We start from the raw sequence: 12,397 nt of genomic DNA, 5'->3' as shown, positions 1-12,397 counted from the left end.
AGCATCCTATCGTGTCACTTAACAACTTAAATGATTTTTGTATCTTAATTTTCATTTTGTGATCAGGCATGAGGCATATCCCTTTAGGTAGTGGCATCTCTGGAAACTTGTATTTACATTCTTGTGAGAATTAACCTAGAAATTTTAAAGATCATCTGGAGAGCATTTCCCGCAGTTGGCCTTTTTCTGCTCCTGTTTAGGGAAGCATGAGATGTTGCTTTCTCTTCCTGATGAGTCTTTCTTGGGGAAGCAGGGATGTTGCCCCTGTCCCATAGGAAAAAAAAACATGTTTTCTAATAGTCCGTGGAGAAGACTCGTGGTAATTAGAAACCTGGGCCCTGCCATTGATTCATAGCTACCTCTGGACTGAGTCTTCCTCACTTTCATTCACTAACCTGCCTCACAGGAATAAGACTAAGGAATAAATAGCCATTAGTGAAGTAGCAAATAATATTAATCCCATTAACTTTATAGCCGCAATGATAAAAATCAAATGTTTATTCTGAGCTGTTAATGTTTTATGCCTTCTGAGACTACCTGGCAAGTTTTCTGTGGCCCACAACACAAAGTTAAAGCACCAGCTGGCAGTTCTCTCGTATGTTATAGAGAAGGAGGCTTAAGGAAGAAGATGCAGTTAAAGCTTTGTCAGAGGGAAAGGAACGTGAGCTCCAATGTAACAAGAGTCTTAAAAGTAAAGAGTTGAACCCATTTCTTTTGCTTACCAGGCTTTCCAGACTGGTGGTGGGATGCAAGAGTAAAAGTGGAGGAGCAACTGCAAAGCGCTCTGCAAGCCTTGGAGGTTTAAGTGTTCAACAGAAAACACAGGTTCAATTTTTTTGGAAGAAAGATTTTATTTTTATAGGGTTGCTCACTGGTGCCTGTGATAGGCTCATTTCTAATCCCTCTAAAGTTACAGTTCTGGGCAACTATTTCATATTTCAGCATTTCACCAGAACATTGATTTTCTTGCTTTTGGCTTTGTTGAGACGCAGCTGTGGTAGGATGGAGCTGCTAGCCGTGGCAGCTGAACTGGGAACTGCTATTTGGCATTCATGTCCTCACAGGTACAACACAGCAACTAACGCAGGAGTTAAGGAAAAATGAATCCTTCATCTCGGAGAAATTTCAAAGGAGAAGAAAATGGCTCTTGCCTCACCTGTGAATGCAAGTCTCCATATGGTCCTGTAGGCGCGGACATTTGTTGCATAACAGATTGTTGCATCTTGAAGACAAAAAACATAAATCCATCTAATAGATGCACAAGTAAATGTTCTCTGAGGAAAATAGTTGTCACACCCTTGACAAATTGTCATCTTTAATCCTCTCATGTGGCAAGCAGCTGGGACTTTTTCCTGGTGACATCTTTAAGTCCTTTCTCTGACCGAAGTGTTTTAAGATTCAGCAGGTTCTAATAAGTATCAAGGATGTTTCCAACACAAGTATCTGAACCAGGAATCAAAGAAAATCCTTCATCTGCAGTGAACCACTAAGAATTTGATTTGCTGGCAGGAAGGAATTATGACTTTGTGGCATTAAAAAGAGAAGTATCCTTTGATGCCGGGATTTGGCATTTTCCTGTGTTATAGCTGAATGCATTTATATCCAGATAATACTCAGTTCGATTGCCAAGACGTGAATGTAACTGCTCAGAATTCATCTTGCTTCAATACTGAGAGAACGATCAGGTTTATATGGCACAGTGCACTCCAGGAGGTCACAAAGCTGCTAAAAGCCAGAAGCCTAATTCTCCCTTCATACAGAGTGGTGTGAATGAAGACTGGCTTCATCTAGGGAAACAGAAATATGTCATTTTCCAGTAGCCCTAAATGAGAGGAAAAACCAGTGGTTACATGGAAATATGATGTCAAAACACATGGAAGATTTTGCTTATTTGGTTGTTTGGGAGGGTTTTTTGTGTTGTGGGGTTTTTTTTGTTTTTGTTTTTTTTTTAATAGCTAGCTCTTGGCACTTACATCTTGGTCAGCAGAAGAGCTCATAAGGTATTCCCAGGATGATAACACAGAAATAGCTAAGAAAGAGATCAGTGTGAAAACTTCAGTAAATTCCGGTATCACTATTAAGGAAACAGAAGAGGGAGGGATTGGTGGTCTGCTTTTAAGGGGTGCCGCTTTCATGAGCTCCAGTTGGTGGACTCCCATCTGTAGATGCCCAACGAGAGAATGGCTGCAGGATGGGGACACATGGCTGATGAACAGCTCATGTCTAGATGACTGGGCACCCGCTGGGGCTGCACACCTCAGAGAGGCATCTGGATACTAATGGATTAACTCCACGTGCATTTTTTATCTATATAAGATGCAAAGTGCAGTTCCAACAGGGCCTCTGACTTTTCAAATTAGTATAATTTATTCTAAGCCTAAATTTGCTGGAAAACACAGTCGAAATCTCATTTACCCAATAATATTACCTAACTAAAGACACCTGTGCTCTGCACCTCCATTCAATCATTAGTCACCGAGGTAAAACTAACATGCAGGGTTTAAATCTTGTCTGCTTGGAACAGCTTGAAACAACTCTGCTATACTTACTGTTTTGAAATCGAATGTTATTTGTTGCAAGCAGTACAGCACATTATGTTTCTCACCCTCCAGTGAGTCAGATCACCCCAGTGCTAGGGCTTGGAGTCTTAATGGGGCAGAGCATTGCAGCTCCATTGCCTCCACTATACATCTGCAATTAAAATTCGAGTTGGAGTTTTACTTCACCTGCTTACGCCTCCACATGGTGATGGGGACTTTTTCCCTGCTGTTCATTTCCCCTCCCCTTTCTTTCCACAGCACACTTTTCCTGCAGGAGTTTTAAACGCCAGAGCCCAGAATTGCAAAGATGTTTTGATGCCTCGGGCCATCACTGGGAACCTACTGAGATTTGCAGGGCTCCTGAAATGAGTGTCAATGTCTGCAAAAAGCAATGCTGTGTTTAAATCTTCTACCTTATTTTCTCTCGGTTTGTCTGTTTTCTCAAAGCAGAGAGAATGACCATTGTACCAAATGCAGACCAAAGTGTCTGTTCTCCAAACACTGAACATTTGTGTTACTCAGAAAGTGTCATGTTAATATCGCTGGGCACAGGTCTTTCCTCAAAGTTAAGAAAACAAGGTCTACCTTCATATTGTTCTGAGTGGAAGTTAGGGCCTCACAATGGGCGACGTGAAGCCCCTTCACAGGTTATAGAGATGTTTCACTAAATGCCCAGGTTTTTCTTTCTTCCAAATCCACAGAGTCTATGATGGAAATAGAAATAAAGTCCACATCTGTCAGTTCACATCCCTTTCAGAGCAAAATTATTGTCTTCGTGTCATGGGTGGCTGGACGGAAGTAACCTCCAGGGGCACCGCAGCTTCCTCTCCATGAGGTCTCAGCTTATCACTCCCCTTTATTTTGGAAAAGGAAATAAGCCACCAGTTTATCTTCTACTCACGTTAGCTAGATGGAATGAAAACATGCTTGGTATTCAAGATAGTGTAATAAGAATGGCTTATACTTATTTCTCTTCTGCCAAGTGCAGTCAAGAAGCAACTAAAGATAAGTCTGAAAGTAACACAGACCCATTTAAAATTAGCACACATACTCATTTGGGAGGATTGGGAAAGCAAATAATTCCTCTGAGCATTATTAGCAGTTTCCCCTTCCTGGGTGCATTGGGTTTGTACATGCTAGAAAGCAAGCTCTGCTGGCCCCTTTTCAGACCTCTGCTGACACCAGTGAAGTTCCCACAGCCCTGCTGCTACTGCCACATCGTGGTCAGGAATCCCCCAGCGCTACCCATCAAAATGCCCAAAGCATCCATACAGTTATTACAACGAAGGTCTGTTGGCATTGGAGGCCACAAACAGAGACCATGGCAGCAGCAGTAGGCAAGCACTGCTGCCCTCCACTGTTCATTGCCCAGGACTAATGGTCATGTTTCTACAAGCCCCTCATTCAAAACTCTTATGAAGAAGAATGCTACAGCTATTCACAAAGGTTAACGACATTTCGCTGCTTCCACACACCAATCTTAATTTACTTTAGATGTTGTCACAAGTCTATTCAGCATCACAGATGCAAACTACTTATTTTTGTTGCCTTCTCTTTCAATAGGATAGTGCAGGAAAGGACTTCTAGCCTGTTTCATATTCCGCAGGGCTATGCACATAGTTCTTCAAGTCATAAAGAAAACATTATCAGCTTGAAGTACTTGCTAGTTTCCTTATTTTGTTTGTTCAAAGAGGAAGTTATCCGATTTATTATGCTTGGTTTATCTGGAAGCAGTCTGCAATGTGCTAGCTGAGTGCTTTGACCTTTTGTATATTTTGTAATTGATTGGTTTGGCCATCCATCTTCTCCACTTGTTGAAACCCTCTCTTAGCAAAGAAAGGCCAACAGCCAAGCCTGCGTGAAAAATGTGGCGCAAAAGGAATCAATTAAGAACAGGGTATATTTCATTGTATTTCCCATAGACATTGAAGATTATGCAGAATTTGAAAAGTTGCCTGAGGTGCCTGGACTTCACAACCGCTGACAAATTATTACTATATTACAGTATTTTGATAAATCTTTTTTTGAAAAATAATAATCTTATGTGATCCCATCACCCTGGTACAAAGCAGTTAATATTCCTATTTCTCACAGCAATCTAACTTCTACTGTTGGTCTCTCCAGTTTCTTTCTGACTATCTTGCCAACTCCTTTAATTTAACTTAGTTGAATCCAAACTCCATATTTTCCTTGTCTAGTTCCCTGTAACCTATTACTTTTGACTATTCCATCCTCACTTTTGCCCAGGAATGCGAAAAGGGGAAAAAAAAGGTAGAGATGAACAAGCTGATATGGAGTTAGAAGTTTAATCACAACTTTCAGGCCAGCGTCTCTGGAGTATGCCCACTCCTCTGTGCCCATGCACGTGTTCAGATTTGCCTTCTTACTAGTTATGTCAAGCAACTGTCTCTCTGCCTGCCTCTCATGAAAGGCTCATCCCCATGACTGTTCAGGATATGCCATATTCACAGACCCAAACTCCAGAACAAATTTAGGGGTTGAGTGTTGTGTTTGTTTTAACACTAGCATTGCTAGTGCTAGGAATGGGTACCCAAAGCAGCCTTAGAAGCACAGGTGGGAAAAAAGACCCACCATCTCCAGGTGAGGGCCCTAATCACAGGGCTAAAGAACAAATAGAGCTCCCGTTTGCTCAGGGACCCTTGCATTCACAACTTCTTCTCCTCTGCAGCATGGCACAGCTTCAGCAGAGGGCTGGACCATCTCCTCTGGGCAGAGGAGCCCATAGCCTGGAGGTCATGGCACTCTCCTGAGCAGCAAGAGGTCTAGACTTGAACTCCCTCAGGCTCAGGGTAGCTCTCAACCTGCATATAAAACTCCCCTGGACAAATGCTGTTTATGCTATCAAGTCCTTGGATGTGGAAGGCTGCATGTATTCTAATCTTGTTTTACAAGTTCTTCAAAATAAAGGAGGTGCAGAGAACATCACAAACCTCTTAAAAGTGGGATTTATGAAAGTGTTTTGAGCATTACAGGCCTTGTGCATAGGTGAAGAAACTTACTGTAAAAGAAATTCAAACACCACAGAAGTGAATTTTTAAGTGTACATGGATGACAATTTGTGCTGAAGTGTTGACAGTCCTGTCCAGACAGAAATACGATGTTTGGATGAGTCTCAGCCCAGTTACCCAGTCTCAAAACTCACGATTAAGTTCTAGCAGTTAGTCACTATAGTAAAAGAGAATTGGATAAGAAAAGGCTGTATACCTCCAATAAGGTCTGGAATTGTACTGAATTCATGCAATGCATAACCAGGAAGACAAAAGCATTAAAAAAATACACATTTGCTTTATCTGATGAGAGCAGTTTGTATGGGTGGAGAAACTGAGAAAGTCCCTTACCTGGAGAGGGGCAGTTTTCCTATGTAATTCAGAAAACGTCCTGCCTTCCAACCTACCCAAGGCGGCCCTTGATCCATGCATCTCTCAGGAAGAAAGGGCAGCTGCCGAGTGCGGCTCGGTGTTCACGCCAGGAGACAGTCAGCCAGACAGCCTTTAGAGCTATCTTCATAACCCGGCAAATATCAGCCCCGCACACGAGGCACCATATGGTTCTCCCTGTCTGCACATACAGCTGGCTTGGGTTTGAAGAAAGCATTATCTGACACCCTTCTGCAAATGATTCGAGGGTTACTCCAGGATAAAATGGCAATTCCTCAAGAAAACCAAACACTACATATGGATACGCATGTATATTCATTTCTGCTGTTCCTTCTCTGGCTGTCTGATAGACTGTCCTTCCGGCTGCTAAACTGCTATCAGAGGGTGGCATTTCTTTTTTTAAAATGCTCTTTAATTTAATGGAAGGAGGATTTTTTTAATTGTCAATTGACACCATCCCCCAAAGCTAAGGCAAAACAAAAGCAGGGAGGCTGAAGCTCAATTAATTACAGATGGCGTCGTTGTACAGCAGCGGAGCAGGATGCAGCCTGCATTACCAGCAGTTACCTAAGTGGAAGGATTCAGCATCAAAAATAATCACTTAAGCTCAGACTCTTTGGAAAGAGTGGAAAGATCCATGCCATTAAATTTCTGTTCATAAAACTTTATTGTCTATGGATGCCTTTCCAAGTGAGTAGGCTGTTGGCTATATGCATTTCCTGACCTACTCAAGTTCTCTGACACTAATGGTAACAAAATATAGCTGGTAACTTTCTGAAATGAAATGTCTAATTCAGGACAAACAAATCACTGCTGTCACAATTAGCTTGACTGCTTAAACCTGCTGAGGTAGCATAACAGCACTGACCAGAATGAGCAATTTATCATAAAAAGCTGGAACATTTATTTTAGTTAGCAGAAAAGCCTTTCTTTCATGCATTCAAAGATGTATAGAAAGGCCAGAAATTTAAGTTAGGGACTTCAGCAGGCACAGCTGAAGGTTTTAACGCTCATCCCAAATCCCCAAGCTGTGCTGCCACGGTGGAGACCTGCTACTACCTTTGTGCAACTGAGTACTGGTACTAACAGAAGGCAAGTTACCGGGGCCCACCGATAATATCTGCTTTTCAAATATAGAGGCGTTGTGGAACCAGCTATCGCAGGGTGCAATCCAAAAGACAGGCTGAGCTTATCTAGGAGTCCCCAGCTGCTAAAATGGGTTGTTTGCCCCACCCCAGCACCCTGCCCTGCTAAACTGTGTGTTCCTTCCGCTGGTCCTCCCACTCATCAGATACCTCTGTGGGCAGATTCAGCTCATTAAGCTGGCACCAACTCACCCAGCAAGAACTTGCACCTTTCTTCTGCCAAATTAACAAGCTGAAAGAGTTGCTGGAGGGCTTAGGATGCATTAAAGGCAGTGCAAAGAAGCTCAGTGGGGAGCAGGCAGGGAGGGACTCCCTACAGGAGGAGGGATGTGGCATGTGTGGGGCTGTGTCCACTGGCCCCAGAGGTGCCCACCCACATCATGCTGCAGGTCAGACCTGGGTGGCTGAATGTGTTACCACTCACTGGCACCACCACCCTCTTCTTTGCATGCTGCCAAGCACGTGATGGTGGCGTATGCTGGGCTGTACAAGATGCTGAAGTTCATGGCATGGGTCCACTTTTCAAGAAGGTGGCTGGAGGCAGTGATACTGCAATCGCTTGCTGAGACAGGGAGTGCACACGCTTGCCTGGATAGAGGGATTTTTTATAAGTTTGCAGGACACTTTTCATTGAATTAAAGAAACAGACCAGAGTCCATGAGTCATTCTAGGTTGGAGTGCCTCAAGCAGAAGATGCTACAACCTTACGGTCTCTTCCGATGGTGTTGTGGCTCTCAGCATCCCTCTCTGTGGCAGGGATGGAGGCTGCCCAGCCTGGCTGCTGGGGCATTGCACCAGGAGGAAGGACTTGGAAAATCTGCTCCTTCCTGCCCCCCTGCTCTCATAGCAAAGCTTGGGGCTGGGGTGAAGGTGAGGTAAATATGGAGAGAAGGTGCCAAAGCAGCAGCGGGGAGCAGCCCAGAATTGGCTGGTGGCACGGTGTGGTTTCAGCCAGACCAAGGGAATGACAGCTCGCACACTCGGCCAGATGGCATTAGTGGAAAAAGGCGCAGGAAGGGGAGGAGAGGAGCACTAATGCTTTCCTTGCAGCTGCTGGGAACAAGCAGCTCCACTGCCCAGTGATGGGAGACAGCCCCCTGCCAGAGACTGCGTCCCCCCTCTCCGTCCTCACCCAGCCCTCTGGCTCAGCCATCACTGCTTGGAACCAAAGGTACAAATGTAATACGAAGAGCAGTGAGGAATCTGGAAAATCCTGTGACACGGCAGAAGTTGGAGTGGTAACAAGCCCAGAAAGCTGCAAAGCCCATCACTACCATGCTCTGCTCCCAGTGAAGGCAGCAAAGACGAGAGCGCGCAGTCTTAGATGAAAAGACGTGTGTACTTGGATATGGAAGTCTGAAAGGAAAAATAGAGTCTTCCATACCCTTATTTTATTTATCCTTTCACATGTGTGTGTGTTTTCTAACCAACTGTTAATTCAGTCCATCTATAGTGAATAAACAGACCAGTACTTTGGAGTCTGTTTTTAATTACAGTGTTGTTTCTTCTTAATGATGAAAAATGAGGATATCCTTTTTCTGTCCCATGTGAACTGTTTTCTATAGGCTCTATTTTAAAAATTTCCAAATATCTTTCTTTTCTGGTTCCAAAATGTCACTGTTCTCCACCCCTTATATTTCCTGGACAGCATTTTAACTCCACAGTAACTAATTGCGCTGTGAATGTATTTATCCTCACAGATACGAGAGAGACCTCTAATTTCCGTAGTGCTGTTTTCCAAATTTTCTTGAAACTTCCCAAGTGACTCCAGCCAAACAACCCAGGAGTAATAGTGCTGCAAGGCAAAAGACTTACATCATTAGGAATTACTAAGAAATCATGGACTCAGTCTATTTTTGTACTAAAGTCTCTTTGTGCCTCTTTGCGGTGTTTAAGAGGGCTCATTAAGGGTTACTCTGCCATGGCAGAAGTACCTGAGTGGACTCACACGTATGAAGCTCATCTTTGAGAGACAGATTTACTTTGGTTCCCAAATGACCCTGAATGCTGAAAGCACGACCTCGGCTTTAATAACCATTTTTCGATACCCTCTCTGCTGCTAAAAGCTGGTCCTTAGTGTGAGAATGAAGCACCTGAAAACTGGGACCATTTTTATAGGGTATTTTTGTTATTTTTAAGCAGATATTTTTCTCTATTTTCTAAACCTCTTTTACAGAACCTTCAGAATCACTTCTCCCAAGCAGTGAAGGTAAAATGCTTTTCTCTCACAGCACCCACAGGTTAAACCTCTGAAGATGTGAAGCTCTGAGGCGCCCTTTGAGATTTTAGGGAAATTCCCTTCCTGACCGCCAAAAGTTATCCCTGTAGAAGCCTTGGAGTTGCACACTCACCGGCAGCTGGCCCCGCAGCAGCGTGCAGTACCTGGTGTCGCTTTCCCAAAGCCAGAGGCCATCCTGCTGAGGGACAGGCTATCTGCCACCCCAGGTCCCCTCCTGATGTCAGTGTTGAGGGCAAGGAGAAATGGCAAATTTTAGAGGCAATGAGGCATCAAAGGGGTTTGGGCATCACTTGCTAAGAAAGAGATAATTTTTTTGTCAACTTCTTGGTTAACATTAATATTTTTTTCCCCTCCAACATACCTCAAGGCCATGATTATAGCTTAGTATATTTTGCTAGTCATGCCAAGAAAGGAAGCATGGCTTTACTTTTCCCCTTGCATATCAACATATACACAAGGAGATAACTCTCTAGCCGACCACTCCCCTCTGTTTTATTCCCTCTCCATGTTAGAATTTGTGTGTGTGTATGGTTGTTACCCACAAACAGGGAGTCTGCTATTTTCAAACATCTGCATTTGACAGCTTTCTATATTGGGTCAAAAAGCCTAGATAATCGTTTCACAGCTCACAGATTTTTTTGATTCAGCTGCCAATAGGGAGAAGAATTGGGCTGGGCTGCTTTAAAATACTGGCAGAAAAGGACCTGGGGGTTCTAATTGACAAGCGGCTGAACATGAGCCAGCAGTGTGCCCAGGTGGCCAAGAAAGCCAATGCCATCCTGGCTTGTATTAGAAATAGTGTGACCAGCAGAAGGAGGGAGGTGATTGTCCCCCTGTACTCAGCACTGGTGAGGCCACACCTTGAGTATTGTGTCCAGTTCTGGGCACCTCAATACGAGAGAGATGTCGAGGTGCTGGAGCAAGTGCAGAGGAGGGCAACAAAGCTGGTGAAGGGCCTGGAGAATAAATCTTATGAAGAGCGATTGAAGGAGCTGGGACTGTTTAGTTTGAGGAAGAGGAGGCTGAGGGGAGACCTCATCACTCTCTACAACTACTTGAAAGGACACTGTAGAGAGGTTGGTGCTGGTCTCTTCTCACAGGTAATTAGCGATAGAACAAGAGGGAATGGGTTCAAGCTGCAGCAGGGCAGGTTTAGGCTGGACATTAGGGAAAAATTCTTCACAGACAGAGTGGTCAGACACTGGAATAGGCTGCCCAGGGAGGTGGTGGCGTCACCATCCCTGAATGTGTTTAAGAGTCATTTAGGTGTGGTGTTAGGGGATATGCTGTAGGGGAGAACTTTGTAGAGTGGGGTTGATGGTTGGACTCAATGATCCCAAGGGTCTTTTCCAACCTAAATGATTCTATGATTCTATGTTGCTTATCTCTTTTTTTTTCAACCAAAAACAAAAGGAAAAAAGGAAGAGGAGGGAAGAGCTGCTTTGAGTTGGAAAAAATATTTAATTTTTTGAACACTGATATTAAAAGACAATGAAGAAAAACATTTGACTGTCATGAAGTGTAGGCGACAAACTCCTTCCTCTGCTTCAGGAGATCTAAATCCATTTTCCCTCCAGGAAAATATCCTGATGTCCAGCCATGAGGATATTCTTGGGTGGACTCTCTGAGTCTCTCTGACATAAGTTTAGCTTTACACTGGCTAGGTAAATGTTTTCTGCACTGAAGAGAAGATTATTTTATCATTGAGAGGGTGAGGGCACTCCCCAGTGATGGGGGAGGCTCCAGTTCCCAGTCATTCTTCCCATGATTCAAAGTAAAATCTCAGCATGAGTTCACAAATTCTCATCTGCCGCTTCAAATTTATTTTATTTAAAGAATACGTGATTTGTTCCCCTGCTCCCTCTCCAAAGAAAAGGGAAAGGAAACAGAATACTCCACTTAGCTTGATTCCAGGTAATCTGTCTGTTAGCTGAGTGGCTACTTTAAATCCTTTAGGGAAAAAAAAAAAAGAAGTGACAAAAAAGCAACACTTGCTATTGTCACAGTTGAATTCTATGGGTAGAAATGATGGAATCAGTGCTCCCAAGCCACTCGCTGAGGGGAGTCTCTGCTGCTGAGCAATTAAGGCAAGTCCCTCCTTGCACAGGGGTGTTGCATCAGAGAGGGATGATCTGCCGCGCTCAGGGCAGAGGGACTGCGAGGATACAGGAATGTAGGGATGTTGTGATATAGGGAAGAAGGGATGTTGGGATATACAGATGCAGGGATGCTGGGATGTGGGGAAGAAGGGATGCAGGGATGTGGGGATGCTGGGATGTGAAAACGTGAGAGCCTCCTTCCCAACGCGGAAAATCCTCACAGCTCCACAGACACATCTGCACCGTGTGCCTGAGAATGAGTCCAGTTCCCTCTGCAGCACCAGTCTCCACAACAGCCATCCAACCAGTTTTTCTACCAAATGAATTAAAGCCAACGCTGTTAGAAAAAAAAAAAAAAACAAATAAGCAAAAAAACCCAGCAGAAAACTACCTACGCTTGTAGCAGCTCGTTTGCTGCCCCAGACGAGAAGGGTTTAGGAACATGGCTGGGCTTCATCCTTAAGGAAACTGGCAGAGGGTTGCCGGAGGCAAGCTGCAGGCACCGCTCTGGCTGCCCAGCCCCGGCCCGGCCCGGGGACCGCGGCCCCACTGCCCGCCCTTCGGCCACGGGGCTAGCGGGGCCTCTGGCTGCCCGGGGAAAGAATGCGCTCCTTTTACTGCCCAGATGCAAACAAGTCTTTACAAAGGCTTGAATTGTAAAGTCCTCTCTCATTCCCATGCAGGGGGAGCAAGGCAAATCAGGAGGATTTCTTTTTTTTTTTTTTTTCCTAAGGCAAGTCAAAAGCCTTCCCGTCACCTGGAGGTGAGATGCAAGAGTCCATCCAGTCCCAGAAAGCCCAAGATTAGCTCGTTCTCTGCCTGTTATTGCCCCCTGGTGGCACTTTTGAAAATACCATCATCATTTTATTTGTTATTGGGACTGCCTTTTAGTCCCCCATTGCTTTTATTCTTTATAGTCTTCTTTTACAGTTTGCTTCTAATGTGTTTGACTGCACCACTAGCTCGGGTAACTTCA

The sequence above is a fragment of the Chroicocephalus ridibundus genome, chromosome 5 (genome assembly GCF_963924245.1).
Source record: "Chroicocephalus ridibundus chromosome 5, bChrRid1.1, whole genome shotgun sequence".
NCBI classification, from domain to species: domain Eukaryota; kingdom Metazoa; phylum Chordata; class Aves; order Charadriiformes; family Laridae; genus Chroicocephalus; species Chroicocephalus ridibundus.
Note: the sequence above shows the minus strand (reverse complement) of the source record.